The sequence below is a fragment of the Ostrinia nubilalis genome, chromosome 17, assembly GCF_963855985.1.
Source record: "Ostrinia nubilalis chromosome 17, ilOstNubi1.1, whole genome shotgun sequence".
Classification (NCBI taxonomy): Eukaryota; Metazoa; Arthropoda; class Insecta; order Lepidoptera; family Crambidae; genus Ostrinia; species Ostrinia nubilalis.
In genome coordinates, this window is record NC_087104.1 from 11,998,947 (window position 1) to 12,016,913 (window position 17,967).

General features: G+C 38.0%; 1 protein-coding gene across 1 annotated transcript in view; it reads right to left on the bottom strand.

Annotated features, from left to right (window-relative positions):
* LOC135080264 (hemicentin-2-like) overlaps positions 1-17,967 on the bottom strand; it is a gene marked incomplete at its 3' end in the record, with an annotated part of 312,023 nt that overhangs the window by 113,687 nt on the left and 180,369 nt on the right. The gene's annotated exons all lie outside the window — the stretch shown is intronic.

Consider the following 17,967-nt stretch of genomic DNA (forward strand, 5'->3'; position numbering starts at 1 on the left):
GCAAAATAGCAACTAATAAGCTAGACAGTGCTTATCACACGGCGTCGATCCGTACGTTATAATATTTATTCTATGCTTGCAAACAAGTAGCAGAAGTTTATTAAAAACAAGCTACTCTACCTCACCCAAAATGCTCGTAGAATTATTCTTATTATTCACACTGGGTATCATGAAAAAATCAGGTCTCAGGAGCCCTATCGGTATTGCTAAACGATCACCGCCGACCGAGTGGCCCCGTGTGGATTAAACGCCATCGTCAGCTCGTTCTGCGAATTCGTTATTGTTTCTTTTTTCTCACTAATCCCGTAGGTAGCAAGCTCCTTAGTGACGTGCTGAATTACGGGATCGGGGAGATTGTTATTTTGTAGAAAATAGTAATAAAGACTAACAAGTTAAGACGGAATGGAAGGAGTATTTTTTCTTGGTGGTCTAAGCTGATACGAGTAAGTGTTCGCATACCAAACTACGAGAAGAATCGAGGGTTTGAATCCTGCGGAATATTCTTTAAATTGATTTAATTAGGTACATAAGGCGCTTTCAAATTAGATGTTTTATTTAAGCAAGTTTTCGTTTATTTATTACTTAAAGCTCTTTCAGGATTGAGCAGGATGTCAGTCGTGCGTTTGTAAGACCCTATATTACTAATGGTAAAGGTCGCGTTACTATTACTGGTAAAGGTCGCGGGAAGAGCCTGGATGCGGGCAGCGCAGGACCGTTCATTGTGGAAAACCTTGGGGGAGGCCTTTGTCCAGCAGTGGACGTCATTTGGCTGAAACGAAACGAAACGAACGATATTACTAATGGTTAATGTAATTTTTATTAAGCAGTTCTCATAAAACTTTGAGCCTTATTCATGGAAGAAAGAACCTCGGCAGGTTAGGGTAGGGTAATCGTAGTACCTACCTTAAATGATAATAAGTCAAATTTCCTTGGTGACTGTGTAGGACTAAGATAATTATCTTCCTCAGTCTCCATTCAGGTTTTTAACTTACAAAGTCTGTTGTGTTCAAAATATTTATTTCGGCCGAACAGCATAGAATGTTAAATCTTGTCCCATCTCTACTCTTTGTTGCTATATAATAATCCCGTTCCGTTAACGTTACGTTGCTTGAGCCGAAAATTAATGTTAATGAGCCGAAACTCATGTAGCCCCATCACAAATGCTAAATAGGCCGGGACAGCGCCAAGATGAGTTTGGTACGGTAGGCTTAGTTCTAATGGCATGAATGAGCTTAAGGCCTCAGCCTCGAGTTTAGCGGGCAGCGGGGCGGGAGCGGCGGCGGCGCGGGAGCGGGGCGGGCAACGCAGACCCGTTCTCAAAACAAGCGGGCAGCTCGCGCGCCGCGGCGCTTTAGCGGCGAAGTGTTGTGTTCGGGGTTGTGTTGTCGAGATATTTGTTATTATTCGCAAACGAAATGTGAAATGTCTGAACAACGGCGACAATTTTATTTCGATTCAAATTTATTCCTAACGCTCGATTTACTGTGGGCAAAAGAAGGAGTGCGCTGCCCGCTCGTTGCCCGCTCCCTCGCCGCTGCCCGCTCGTTGCCCGCTCCGGCGCCGCTGCCGCGCCGCTGTTTTCGAGAACCGGTCTATTTGATTTTACGCATAAGATCCTGCCGCTCCCGCGCCGCCGCCGCTCCCGCCCCGCTGCCCGCTAAACTCGAGGCTGAGGCCTAAAGCCCGTTTCCACCGAGGCGGAGCCGTGCGGAGACGAGAGATGTGTGAGCTGTACGAAGCTGTCAGCTGTCAGTATATTTCCCTTTTCAGATCTGAGGTCTATTGCTATCTATCGTCCATATTCTAAGTAAGTGCTCGGTTAGCGAAAGTACCCGGAAAGCTGCAGTCCGCGAGGAATGGCGCCGTATTACGAGGAACATCACTCTGAATCGTGATTCAAAATGATGACCACGACCACTCTGACAAGAGTGTACCGACTGAGAAGAAGAAGAATCGTCCGTATTCACAAACATTACTATGAGATCTCATAGTGCGCGTGGACGTACAGGGTGACATATGAACCAAAAAGAGCTCTATTCAACGCTGTGCGTTCCATTTGCTGCTACACTTAAGCAAGCATCGTTTGTGAATACGGGTGTCTATAGAAATATTACATGATGCTGCCCTGGAGAGCAAAAATCGTTGTGACCCCAGCCTATAAACATTATAAACATAAACACCTCAACCGAAGCCCTAATACAAACAATTTAATTGCCTCCAATAAAAAAACATAAAACGTCCCTTTTTACTACCGAAAAAAAGTTTTACTGCCTTTGTGTTATGATAAAAGCCGTTTCCTATGGCAAACGATAATTCAAAATGGTTGGAAAATTTGCCGACTCCCTTTGAATTTGGGCTTTGTTCTTACATTTTGTAGAATCGCAGTCAAGCGCGAGTAGCTTGCGAGATATTAAGCCTGAGTTGCATCACCTTAACTTTAACCGTAACTATAACCATAACCGGTGTTTTTGTTTGTATTTTGACAGACTTATGCCCGTTTTCACCATCAATCCCTAATTTTTAAGTAACCCCTATGGTAACACAACAGGATTTTTGTTTTCATGATCAGAAATATTGTTATTAATGAAATGAATTAATATTCCGAACCCTTACTCCATAAGGAATGGATTAGAATTTTCATACCCCTAACTTGAAAAATGGTTTTCTCTACAAACTCATCCCTTATTCTATTTTGCGATAAAATGTAGCCTATTTCCCTTTTCTATGTCCTATCTATACGTCACTGTAATGGTTCTAGTGGTAAAGCGGTGAAATAAACTATAATAGATTATAGAAACCAACAGCGATACATTGAAAATGGTTCTATATTGGCTCACATAAAATTCTAAATCCTATTCTTTGTCTTACTACCGATTTGTGTTCATAATAATCTCTCTTCATAATTTTATTTTTCATACTTTTTTTATTCATACATTTTTATTACTACCATCGGAGCTCATAACAGTTAGTAATCATATTTTTTTTATCAATACTGTTACTACCAAGAACCATTTAAAATACATAATTTTTATTTTCAGATCTTTTTTCTTCATAACATTCATTGATCATATTGTTTTAATTAATAATGTTGTTACTAAGAACATACTTCAACTCATAATGTTGTTGTTCAAAATAATTTACTTTATAACAGACATACTCGTATCTTTAAAAAAATCATATATAATTTAAAAGAGTAGATAAGCATGCAGAGCATGCAGCATGAAAGCAAGCATGCAGCATGCATTGGTATCTCCTCGTCTCCGGCGCTGCGGGATGTGCAGCCCTTCCGCCCTTGCGTAACGAGGCTCAGGCACCCACGCTTGCTTCCGCAGCTTCGGCTTTTTGGATCGCCATCGGCGCCTTCGGCGCCTCGGCGACCAGCCTCAGCCGCTCCAGCTCACCCGGGCGCCTGAGCCTCGTTACAGCGGGCGAGGGCTGCCCTCCCTCCGCGCCTCCGGCTTTTAAATTACACTCTAGGGGTAGGGCAGACAAGACTACGTGGATTCGGTTTTGCAGCGATTCGTTTCTGTCACGTTAGTTTTGTGGCACAAAATATTGTCTGTTTTGGACCATTTCAAATTAATTTAATGTTAAAATACGATTTAATACGAATATAGACATCATGATTTTCAATAATATGGATAAATACACTTATGAGTAATAAATTTATGAAAACAAATATTAGGATACATCACATTTATGAATATTATAGTTATTTATTCGAATGATTATGAGTTTCGATCATTAGTATAGAAAAATATATGAAAAAAAATATTAGTAAAAACTAAGTGTATGATTAGTGATATTATGAATATCAATGATTATGTTTTTAAATATGTAGGTTTTAAATGTTTTATGAAGAATGATCATTATGGTATCAAATTGTATGAGAAATATTTTCGGACCTCCAATGATAGGAATTAAAAAGTTATGTAAGAAAATGCGCTACCATTGAAAATATTAGTTACAAGATTTAAACTGACGCTCGTATTCATAAATATTACTATGAGGTCTCACAGTGCGCGTGGACGATCAGGGTGACACGCGAACCAATCACAGAGCTCTATTCAACGCTCTGCGTTAGATTTGCTGCTTCACTTAAGCAAGCATCGTTTGTGAATACGGGCGTGATAGTATAGCTAATGACAGGTTTCTTATATATCATCTTTTTCTTCTGCCTCGCCTTATCTCATTACGCGGAAGAGTTATATTATGTATACTTAATATTAAAAACATACAAAGGAACTCCTCTTTGCGATTAATCGATTAATCGATAATTCGATTTTAGAGGTTATTGTTGTTTCTTGTATTTTTTTTCCTTCTTCTCTTCTGTTGTTTTGTTTAGTTAATTATTTGTAATATGTAATTAAATAATTATTGATGCGTACTGTAATTGTAATCCACACAACCCTGCGTTGCGCGCCCCTTGGAGAGACATCGAACTTTATAATAAAATTACGGTTGCATTATTATTATTTTTAGTCGGTGTCTTCTCTAAGGGATGCGCAATAAGCAAGGGCGTCCGCGGAAGACCAGCTTCGTGACTTGCCCTTTTGAGCAGGTCACGATAAATGCTGAGCGGGTGCCTATTGGCACAGTTTTTTTTTTCTCTTACCCTTAACTCTTTGTTTAATAGCTTATGTACTTATTATTTTGTGTATTTTTTTCTGTATTGTGTCTTTTAATGTGTCAATAAACCTATTCTATTCTATTCTATTCTTAACTCAGTCAGTTTAAAATGAGTTAAATATCAACAAAATCGGTTCAATTAGTCAGTATAGGCGTAAAATGTGATAAATCAATTTATAACATAGTTTAATTGTATCATTGTTGGCAAAGCCTTAATTCCGTTTGTATCATAGTTTTTGCCATTTCAATCTACGAACATCGCAAAACGAGAACGCGCTCATTTGCAACAAAAGTGAATAGGCCGATAGCGCGTTAGGGCCTTTACACTTTGCGACATTTTGCAGTGATACAAATGCATTTCTCGATGCAGCATCGATACAATCGTGATGTCGTCGCGATACACAACAGCTGGTCGCGTTCGTTCGTTTCAGCCAATTACGCCCACTGCTGGAAAAAGGCCTCCCCCAAGGCGATCATCACCAGATCGTCGGTCCACCTAATGGGGGGCCTGCCAACAATACGTCTTCAGGCCCGTGGTCGTCACTCGAAATCTTTTCTCTCTGCTCTCTATGCTCAATCATCAGCTCTGCAAGCTATGTGCCCCGCCCACTGCCACATGATTTAGCGATTCTGCGAGCTATGTCGGTCACTTTGATTCTCCTGTGGATCTCCTCATTTTTGATTCGATCACGCAGCTGCTGTGATACGGTTGCGATTCAAACGCGATACAGCATCGCAAACGCAACGACACAAACTTACTTTTCCCTCTACCGTGTGCACACGTGCGGCTGCTTCAATGCAAATGCGATGCAGCAATCGCTACAAGTAGACGCAGATTTGCGATACAGTCGCACGACTGTCCAACCGCCCGTTTATATCGTTGCAAAAGTCGCGCTGTGTAAGCTCCCTTATGTAACAAGACAAAGGCTTTAATAGAGCTTTTGTCTGTTTGGTGCCCCGCTTAACTTTAGAACGAATTGAAAATACGTTCACTGATACAAGTCTCTTGTGTACCAGTTTTACACAGAAAACGTTATTTTAGAGCAAGTGAATCAAATAAGATTTAGAATAATTTAGATTCAACGTTTTAAGGACTAGAAGAAGTAGTGGAATTATTATATTTCTCTAAATGACTTCATTTAGAGAAATACAATAATTAGGCTGAGTTGCACCAGCCAACATTAACAGTAACTATAAAGATAACCGGTGTTTTTTGTATGGAGTAAAAGTAAGATGATGCAATCCATCCTTAGGACTTTGTAGTATTATTTACGAAATCAATGAAAACTTAAACTAATCTAAAATACTTAGCACTTTTCTATTTCTTTCAAATTAATAAACTTCAATCCACTTCACTGAAAATTGTAAGTGTAGTTCTTCCCCCTATAAAGTTTAACTAAAAGTAATTAAAGTGAAATTCTATTCTGTTATTGAGAAACTTTCCTAATCACATTTTTCCATCGAAGGCGTGTAAGTTGAGAATGAAATATTTTTAACGCATTCATTTTACGCGAGCTCCTTTTATCCTGTCCTTTTGAAAGCTTGCCCCTCTGACCTACTCAGCGAGGTGAAAACTCCGAGCGTCTTCTGAATTCCTGGTACATTTTTTGTGTAGAAGAAGGCTGTATTTCGAAAAATTTCGCGTCTTGCTTTTCTTTTTTATAGTTTTTGTCTTTTACTTTTTGTAGTCCATTGATTATATGAATAGTAAGACTCGTTGATGAATCGATGAAATAATATCGATTTATATGTATAAAAAATACGGGAAACGCAGCGTGGTACGTCTACCCACAAGGTGGACTGATGAGCTCATAAAAGTAGCTGTAAGTAGTATCCAGCAGCAAGGCGCTGGATGCAGGCCGCTACCAACCACGCGATATGAAAATCATTGCGGGACGACTCTGCTCAGCAGTGGACGTCCTGTGGTTGAAATGATGATGTTTATAGAATCTTATCCAGAAGCAAACAAACAACAAACAGAAACGACTTAATTGAAAATAAAACTTTTTTGATACATTACACGAGCAAAACAAAGAAACTTGGGCCTCATAAAATTTCATTTCAAGTACGTGATAATTAATTTGCTCTACATCGCGTCAAAACGCCAATCTTTTGTGAAATTGAAAAGTTTCAAAAGAGATCTCCAAGTCGAATGGAAATTTGTATATAAATTATCTAAATTAAATACGCCTTTTGTAACTCCACGCTGAGAGATTATGTGGGCATTTAATGGTTTGGGTTCTGAAAGTTTTGGGAGCTAAATATAAAACGATTGAAGTTTATTAAAAGCCGGAGTGTCTAAATTAACACATTCGTTATTACAAATGAGTAATATTAAATTAAAAACAATAAATTAAAGGCAACGTAGAAAAGTTAGCTGGCTGATAAAGACAAAGGCACTTTTATGAAATCAAATATAGCAAATAGGTCAGCTTATCGTATGCTTTTAAAATATTTGTTTTTATCATCATAATTTCAGCCTTAGAACGTCCACTGCTGAAATTTCCATATTGACTGATTGGTAGCGGCCTGCAACCAGCGCTTTCCTGATACTTTTAATATTATGATGGTGGACGACCCACTCTCCTTTGTTTTTGTTAGTCATTAATTAATAAGTCAAACACCTACTTATTCACAAAACTTTCCTTGACCTGTGCCTCCTACTCTATTAATTCTATGATATAAAATAACAATAAACAAACAGAGTGACTTAACATTTATGTTACTTGTATATAAAGACCACATGCGCTCATTCCGATGGGAAATTTCCAAGGCTCATATACGGAAGCTTCAGCACAGTAAACAAAAGCGTACTTACAATAACAAGCAAACCAACCGTAGCATAAAGGCCGCTGGAGTGATAAATAAACATTATTACACTATACCAGGGATTCCCAAAGTGAGGGTAGAATATCCCCGAGGTACGCCAGTTATTGTGCGCAAATGCCTTTCTTGCAAATAAAAAGTGTTCTATTTTATTCTATTCTATTCAAAGCTTCGAATGAGTCAAGATTTCAAGAGATCACGGCACGATCAAGGCGCAATCTAAGGCCAATGACAGGTCGCGTGAACTGTCATAGGTCGCGCAACCTGTCAATAGCTTTTGATCGCGCCGGCGATGGCGATCTGCACGCGTTGGTGTGGTTGAAGCTTCATTTGTAAGCTTTTAAAATGCATTTTTAAACGTCCCAGTATCAATCCTACCACTGCTTCAGGACAATATATTTTTAGTAATTGTAAAATTGTGTGTGCCAATGATGGTATACGAATCTGAGGCGTGGTCGCTTACTATGTTTGTGCTATGGGCCTCTTAAGAAGAGGTTACCCAAAGGACGATGGACTATACTCGTTTCCCTGCGTGATCGAATCAGAAATGAGGAGATCCTCAGGAGAACCAAAGTGACCGACATAGCCCGCTTAAATCAAGTGGCAGTGGCGGGGCACATAGATCGCAAGAGCTGATGGTCGCTGGGACAGAAAAGTTCGCGAGTGGCGACCACGGGCAGGAAGACTTAGTGTGGGCAGGTGGCTACTAAGTGGATCTGAGGTGCCTAGATGCGGGCGGTGCAGGACCGGTCGTTGTGGATATCCTTGGGGGAGGCCTTTATCCAGCAGTGGACGTCATTTGGCTGAGAGGATTTCATTTGAAACGAAACGCAAGATGTAGTGACTTGGACCGTGGGCCAAGTTAGTAGGCCAAGTCGATGGAAGTATATCAAAAAGTTTGAGAAGACCTGCACCAGCTAGGTCCCGAATTTTGCATCTCGTTTTATAGGTCATACTTAAATTATTATTGTGGCAATGAATAGTTTATTCAGCTTTCGCTATAGCGATAAAGCACTCAAGCTTGCCTGTTTATGTAGTTTACTTATGTTACAGCTTCTCTTTTGAAGCTTTTGTATTATCAATTTCAGTTAATTGAAATAACTGTTTTAAAGTTCTTTATGAGTTTTATTCACGTTCGAAACTAAAAAGATAACACAAAACAAATGAAAATCAGATTGATTCAAAGATAATGCTATTCACAGAATGACTAAAGCTATAACGAATGTAGGTAGAATATTCGTAGAAGGACCAGAACAATATCCGAGCGAACGTACCTAAACCTCGATCAATGGCTGACCACAGCCGATGGGCAGACAATATTGTGGTGGGAACGGGGAATCAATCAGTACCATCTCATAGAAAAAAAGGGTCATCTGTAGTGGGATGGAGTAGAAAAGCAATCGCTCGTTGGAATAAATATATTTGAAACTTGAGACTTTGTGTTATTGTGAAAAGTTCTTACCCATTACTGAGGTACAATTGTGTAAAGTAATTGTATTCATTTGACAGTTTAAAACATACGCTATATTCTGTCAAACGCCTTGTTAACAAGATTTTATAGTACGTTTTGAACTGTCAAATTAATACGATTGCTTTACACAATTACACTTCTGAGTTACGATTTTTAAATAATATGATGTTCACGTTGACATTTTTAGCTTGATCATGCTCATTTTCTACTGAACAATAAACCTAAGCCTATTTACGTTTCAGAATTGAAAGTAAATCAACTTTGAATAGGGCTTGAGAAATATCAAATCAATTCAGGACGAATCAGAAACAAAATTTATTTCACTCTTGTAGAAAATGAGCCTTTTCAAGCTTATAATCAAAATTCAGAAATCGGCTGTCAGTATATTTATTTCACCGCAATATTCTTTAATTACATACACTTAAAGTATCTTGTTCAGTATAAATAAAGCGTACCAGAAAATACAATTTAATATTACATTTATAGACAAGTAATTGATATTATTTTCTTTGTTCAATTACGAAGTCTCGTATTACGAATTGTATTTATCATTAGGCAAAACATATTAACATAGCTGTAATTCTTTTTTGATAGAGTGGATTGTAATTTCACTTAGGCTGGGTTGCACCATCTTTCTTTGACTTTAACAAACGTCAAAAATCTGTCAAACTCCATACAAAAAGCACCGGTTATTGTTATAGTTACGGTTAAAGTAAGTTGGTGCAACTTAGCCTCAGGTTAGATTAGTCTTATGCGTCTACTTTACAAAAAAAAATACTAACTTTAGCTCGCGGATTTATCTGTATAAATTTTGGTCTGTCAGAAAAAACTAAATCACGTGCGTGTTCCCTTAAAAAACGAGATAAGAATAAGAATAACTTTATTAATACACATAATAACAAGACAATACAAAGGTTACATTTAAAAGAAAGAAAGAAGTGTATGTTAACGGCGCCTGCTCAGTTTTAGTTGGGACACCTTGTAGGATGTCCCGACACTGGTTTTCAGCAGGAAGTCCTACAGCTATTGCGCATTGGATAAACAATAACAATGTTTTTACTTGTTTATCTTACTATCTCTATAACAGATTTAATCTAATACCACTTCGATGGTTCAAGCGATAAAGAGTAACAAACATCCATCCATTCACTTTCACATTTATTAAAATTATACGAGCAAGTTATTATAGGATTGAGATTCATTTAATTTCTGCTACATTAATAAGTAAAAGCATTTCATAAATCGCTTTGTTGTGAAAAGGGAAGACGTGAAATAATTCACGGGTAAATAAACCAGCTCATTATACATTAATTTATTCCATCCGCAATTTGGTGGCTTGTAATTCCTTTATACGGCCCTATTTACAAGTTTACCTTTAATGATTTATTTCACAGCAAAATCGATAAATAAACATAGGCAGTTTATCTTGGGTACAACGATCAAATTATGTAAATAGAGCTTTGTGAAGCTCGCGAGCTTTTGTAAAGGTGGCAATAATAAACTTAAGAACCGTGATTTTTGGTAATTTGACAATGAATTTTTTGAGTCATTTATGTTGTAAAATGGGAGAAATATGAAGAATTTGCTTATAAATATAGAATAGCATTTAATATTCATAATGCTTTGGACAAGTTAAAAAGTAGAATAGCGGCGAACGTATGGCGGATTGCGGCGAACGTACGGCGGATTGCGGCAAAGAGAGTGGCGAGTGGGTTCACCACAATAATCCAGCATCGACGTGATCGAACCAGCGTCTCGAGTCAGCAAGACACCGACATCATTGAGCTATGTCACCTTAAAAAAAATACTGAGAGAAACAATTTATTGAATAATCTACTCGTATACAAATATTTGAGACTCATCCCGCAAACCCTTTTGGTTATCTACCTATTTACACCTACTTACCTGTTATATCAAAATTAATTTAATATTTAAACTCCAATTACAAAATCGAATAAGGGTTTTGTCCCACATCACAGGTAATCCCTTCCCAAATAGACTTCAACTCGTAAAATGTTAGGTGGAAGCCACACTTAGTTGGGTATGCTGATGGTATAGGACTGGCAAAAAAAGTAATCAATTGTACTACGAATCCACATTGAGTGGGCATGCTGATGCTACAGGACTAACAAAAAAATAACTGTGGTTCTTGCGCTGCGTCTTTTCAGCACTGGCCCATTTATTGTCCCGAAGCAGTTATTGGGGTTAATACTGGGACATGTAAAAGTGCTCTTTAAAAGACTATTTGCAAAAATAAATGAGTATTATGAGTTTTTAATCCACTATTCAACTGACGTGCTTTTATGTGCTGTCTAAACGCAACCACTTATTGTAACTATTGGCGCAACTCTGTCTTAAAACTTGTACAGCAATATTATAATCTTTGAGTCACTTATTACCAGAAAAGTACTTTGTTTTTCAGGATCTGTGCCTTTAAATTGAATAATAATAAATAAATATCCTTGGAGATTTTACACTGCGCTTCTAGTCCCAAACTAAGCAAAGCTTGTACTATGGGTACTAAATAACGGATATAAACATACTTAAATACTTTTTTTTTGTAAATACATACTTATTATACATAGAAAACACCCAGTCCAATACAAACAAATATGTTCATGCACACAAATGTTTGTACTGTGCGGGAATCGAACCCGCTACCTCCGGAATAGTAGTCCGTTTCGAACTACTACACCAAACGGCCGAATGGTAGGTATAAACAAAAAAATGGTCCATCTTTTTCCAAAGGCTCTATTTAGAATCTAGGACTGTTGAATCTTTGACCTCAGTCAAATATTTCTAAAAAGGATTATGTCTTTATACAAAGTCACCAAAAATACTATTTATTTTGACATTAACCTACATGACAAGTGTGTTCCGCGCCTTATTTGGAAACTGGGGGGCATAAAATTTGGAATCTGCTTCACCCCCCATAAAATTCGTATTTCCTACAAATAACTCTGGCCCATAAACTGTATTACAAACCACGTGTTTCTAAATGCTGTCGTAAAAGTCGACCTTTTTAGGGCGCGTAATGTTTTTTTAATTGCTCGGTACGGGATTAAGTTCGACCTTGATGGCTCTTACAGACGTCACGTCAAGCTGGACACTATCATCTTATACAGGATGACTTTGCAAACAGTATTCAGTTTTTATAATAAGCTCTTTAAAATAATTTACCAATACAACTTCATCTCCGTTCGTTTCTGCCAAATGACGTCCACTGCTGGACAAAGGCCTCCCCCAAGGTTTTCCACAATGAACGGTCCTGCGCTGCCCGTATCCAGGTCCTTCCCGCGACCTTTACCAGATCGTCGGTCCACCTAGTAGGAGGCCTGCCCACGCTACGTCTTCCAGCCCGTGGTCGCCACTCGAGAACTTTTCTGTAATATATGTCTGTATGTCTGTCTAGGTCAGTTGAGTCTGCACATATTTGATGTACCTACTTGAATTTGGTTATTCTTACCGTTAGATAATTCCTGGCAATTAGTGGTGACTGAGTTTGTTCCGGCGTTTCTTCTCAGCACTTGCCATATTATGTTTGTCTCGAAGCGCTGGTAGGGCCCAAAAGATAAGGAGACATGTAAAGTCCATAAGGGCTACCTTTTCTTTTTTTTATATTTACTATATTTTGACGTTCATAAATATTTTTGATTTTGATATGCTGTCGTCTTGTTGGTAGATCTGTAGGGTTCTTTAATCATAACATCAGTGCCAATAACTGTAGGTATATTACGTTGATTACGAAAAATCAAGTTTTTCAAAACATCGAAGTGAAGTTACAATGCAGTACTGTAAGTCTGTGCTAAAATCAAATTTCCTTACGCAATAACTTACACAGTAACTAAAACAGAGAATTCACGTAACACACAACTTTCCCAAAAAGCAAACAATTCGAGAGGGATGCCAATCTTGAGGAAAAACTTGTTCAAACTCCGAAACTGCTTGTATTATGAATGCATTCGGGAATCTTCCCGCTTTGACATAAGATTCACATTGTCACAGCAAGCTGCTAGTTTGACTCGAGAGAAAGTTTTAAGAGTCTTGATACTTTGGCTGTAAGTTCTTCAAGGATTCAGTGTCTCTTTTCTTTTTCCTCGTACATTAATTTTAATTAGCTCACTTCAATGATGCATGAAGTCTGAGAGTTTGTGAGGTTTATCAAGTGGCCAGGAATATCTTGAGTAGGGAAGACCGAGGAGATTGTAAAAGAGGTGAGTTGTTACAACGCCTTGGTCTTTCTTTACGAGATCGAATCAGAAATGAGGTGATCCGTAAACGAACTAAAGTCGCTGACATAGCCCGACGGAGCCGTGGCAATGGGCAGGGCACATAATACGCAGAACTGACGGCCGATGGGGCAGCAAAGTTCTGGAGTGGAAGCCGCGTACCGGAAAACGCAGCGTGAGACGTCCACCCATAAGGTGGCCCGACGACATCATAAAGGTAGCAGGAAGGCGCTGGACGCTATCAACCAGGCAACATGGAAAGCATTGGGGGAGGCCCGTGTTCAGCAGTGGATGTCCTATGGCTGAGCTGAGCTTCCCATTAGTTTGTGTGAAATTTTCAACTCGCTGTCAGAGGTATCTTGAATTCTTGGTGTCAGATATGCAATATTGACAGTAAAATAGAGTAAAGAAATTAATTTTGTTCTAAAAATTATTGTAAACTAGCTGTACCCGCATCGTGAAAATAGTTTGAATAATCTTTCCCGTTTTTATGGGCTATCCAACACAAAAATATTTTTTCAAATCGGACCAGTAAGTAGTTCCTGAGATCAAACAAACAAACAAACTCTTCAGCTTCATAACATTAGTATAGATATTCATTTTTATTCATACCTACCTTATCCCGATCAGCGAAATATTATAATTTTAAAACAATGAATTCTCTGGGGCCTACTTTGTATCTGAGGTAAGCACCGGTTTTAATGGCTCTCGGGAAACTCTGTAGATTACTAAATAACATAAAGCAGCTGATAAGTCCGAAGAAAACAATTAAGTTTACGGCCGACTTAAGGCGACAACTTAAGGCGAAGACTTGGGCGGAAATTCTGCCCACAGTATTTCTTTGTATTATACAGATTTTTGGTGACTAATAACTTAATTTTTTTTAAAGCTTAAAAATAGTACCTAGATGAAATTACTTATCTAGATAATTCATCATCATCATCATCATAATTTCAGGCATAGGACGTCCACTGTTGAACATAAGCCTCCCCCAATGATTTCCACAATGGCCGCGCCGGTTGGTGGCGGCCTGCATTGAGCGCCTTCCCGCTATCTTTATGAGGTCGATCCTATGCTGCGCTTTCCGGTACGTGGCCTCCACACCAGAACCTTGTTGCCCCATCGGCCGTCAGTTTCTGCGTACTATAGGCCCTTCCCATTGCCACTTCAGCTTACTAGATATGTAATGAACTACAAATTGTTTTAAGTTTATTAATGTCTAAAGCACGTGAAGGTTATTATACTTATTCAGTTGTAATAAGGCCGATTTTACTTCAAAGATGTAGTCTGATATGCTGTACCTACTAAATAATATGGCTCACCGTTCTTGTGTTTCTATAGGTTGTATTTTCATTTGACAACGTGAATCAATAACATTAAAAATAACAGCAGGCAATTAATTTCAATAAAATACTGTAAATGTAACCGCGTATTCGCAACATTCGCTTTAACGCGAGCCTCAAGACGAGATAAAGGGAAATAATTCAAGCAGTTATGTAAGAATTGGGCCTAGTTTTTGGCCCAAATTGCTCTTAAGGGTGGACGGGCCTTCCATGGTAGTTACGGCACTGCGCCCCAGATTTATGCCCTACCACAGACAGGGGAAAGATTATTTTAAACAATTCGGATCTTGGATTTGACGCAAGAATAAAGAGACAGCGAAGTTAGGACTCTCCTCTGTACTGGCAATGAGAGAGTCTAACGCCCGTTTTCACAAACGATGCTTGCTTGGTTCGTGTGTTATCCTGTGCGTCCACGCGCACTGTGAGACCTCATAGTAATGTTTGTGAATAAAAAGTTTGTCAGTTTTTCCTGTAACTGTCATTGTTTATGTCTAAAAGAGATTATAATCTATTTCTGTTGCTGAAACCAGCATATTTCTCCTAATGAAACTGTCCAACAACATCGATATTATCAGTTTTCACAGAAAGTCCGTCTCTAATCCAGCGGTAAGTTAAGAATTTAGGTAGGTACACTACAGTACAAATAAATGGTATAGATTTGATATTCATAAATATTGGACAACTTGTTAAAATAAGTTGCTTCAAGTGCTCTGATAAAGCAGAATCGGAACTCTGATGCGTTATGTTTAGATACTTATTTGATTGTCCATCACGCTTGAAGTATCCATTTTATTACTTTCAAAACACATTCCAATTTTTATCATCTTATTATCGCTATAAAGCCTAAAGTCGCATAAAAGTGGTTCCTACACCGCTTTATCTTATAACTCTAACTGTAAGCCGCGACGGGGTCATAAAAAGTGGGGAACTGCCCAAAAAGGCAGTTAAAACCACCCTCCTCGACAATTGTACCGTTAGGTTAAACATTTAGCACTTGATTTTCTTTAGTCACTTTCTTCTACGACAATGGACCCATGTAGGTGCTTTAATGCGCATAGAGTTGAGATGGGGAGTCCCTATTAGTAGTTAGCGATTGCTTTGCTTGATGGCGATTGCCTTGCGACTGATTTAGGACGTACCTATATATTTATTTTTTTAATGCTTCGTATTCGTACGGTTTGCGCATACATCCAGTGTCACGTATTGTTATTTTACCAATATCTTTGTGTTTATTAATTATTATTAAAGGTATTTTATCATAATTATGCAGCTCAATCTCAATGTAAACAAAATAAGGTGACTTGATTGTAAAATCGTTCGTTTGACGTTTCAGCCAAATGACGTCCACTGCAGTACAAAGGGCTCCCAAGGATTGTAAAATAATGAACGCTCAAGTTTGCTACGATATTAAAAGAGATCAAAACTCTTAATCGCAAAGCGAATCTTTAAAGGTATCCTTGTAATTTTTTCTTCAAATTATTCGACCAGCACACCTGACCCGTGATTCGCATATTTGCTACTATTCCCAAAAGGGAAATGGATTTGCTAGGGGTCTGTTTAAGCTGGTCTTATTGGCTGGTCATTGACGAATCATCGAGGGTCTCATGTCAAAGGAAACGTGACAGCGGGTTCGATTCCCAATCGCTAACAGCCCGGTTTGATCCGGCTGACTTATACGTTTACCTTTAAAAGGGATTCAAGGTATTTCAGTTTTTTATGAACAGGAATTCGTAATTAAAAAACCTTTGAAAAGTTGGAAAGTTTATGCTTCGAAAGTTTTTTTTATGCATAACCAGGCAGGTATTTGACCTGCTATTTTATGTAATGGTAGTTAGAAGAGTAGTGCACAATATCTCGTATAATGTATCCTACTAATTCTACTACTCCTACTATAATATTATAAAGGCGAAAGTTTGGATGTCTGGATGTCATGATGTCTGGATGTCTGGATGTCTGGATGTTTGTTACTCTTTAACGCAAAAACTACTGAACGGATTTTGTTGAAACTTTACAGTATTATTGTTTATAACCCAGATTAACATATAAGCTATAATTTATGTGACAAATAAATTTCAATAAATAAATAAAACGTCTAAAAAGCGCCACCTATCGTCATTGGTTAAAATCTACAGCGCTGGACAAGTACTGTTTTTGACATTCGTAAATATTCATGCCGTGAAACGCCATCTATCAACATGATATCTAACGGGGGTAAAACGAGGTCCACGCGTACGAAGTCGCGGGCGGCCGCTAGTTATGAATAGTTATCATAATTTGAATTAACGGATATCTTATCTCTATAAACTAACAGTCCTCGCGGACTTCGTACCACAAAAATAGGGCCAAGATGTTCATCAGGGCTATCGTAGGATTCTAATAGGTATTGAATGATTTCTTCGAATCCGTCCAGTAATTTCGAAGCCTATTCAAAAGAAACATACAAAGTAACAATCAAATCTTTCTAATAAATTGCTGAAAACTGCATTAAAAGTTGCGTAGTTAAAGAGATTATTTAAGCGAACAGACAACGGGACTTTGTTTTATGTCATGAAAATTTATATTAAATGCTAAAAATAATAATATGTAATACGAAGAAATGATTCACGGCTGTTATCAACGCGCTCACAATCAATGCCATTGTTAAACGGTTTTATTGTTAATTAAAAGTAGGTAATTTAATACAGTTAAGATTTTGTGTTAAAGCTGTTTTAATTTATGTTTTTATTAATTAGAAACTTAAACAATACTAGCTGTGCCCGCGACTTCGTACGCGTGAAAATTGTTTGAATAATATTTCCCGATTTTGCAACATTTTTCTTTACTGCTGCGCCTCTATTGGCTGTAGGGTGATGTTAAATAGCCTTAAGTCTTCCTTGATAAATGGGCTATCCAACAAAAAAAAAATCAAATCGAACCAATATTTCCTGAAATTAGCGCGTTAAAGCAAACAAAATAATCTCGTATAGATAAGCTTTTTGTCCCATGAGTCAAATATGACACATCCATTGTGTTTTGTTTGTGGTCAAAAGCAAAAATCTGCTTCTTCGTAAATTTTAAACATAAATGAATAAGTGCATGAACTTTGGTCAGACATAAATAGAATTTTGCGGTCTTTATCTGGAGCGAAATGATGACTCTTTATACAGGCTGATGTTTTTTAATGTAATTTTTAGTAGTGATATTGTGACACCTAGATTTTCACAAACCAATAATGTTTGTGATGTGCGAACGAGTATAATTATCCTTTTTGATGTCTTCTAATTTTCCTAAATGAGAATAAGTCGCTGTTTGGAATTAGAAAAAAAAAAAAAGAAATCAGGGTCATTTCGCCTGTTTAAAAATAGTAAGAATCAATTAAACTTCGAAGTTTATCTGTCAAAATCCAGGTTTCCATAGAAGGCATTTGGTTTTATTTAAAATTTCGAAACCGGCATGCAATGGTGCCTGACTTTGTTAGGGTGCTTATTCG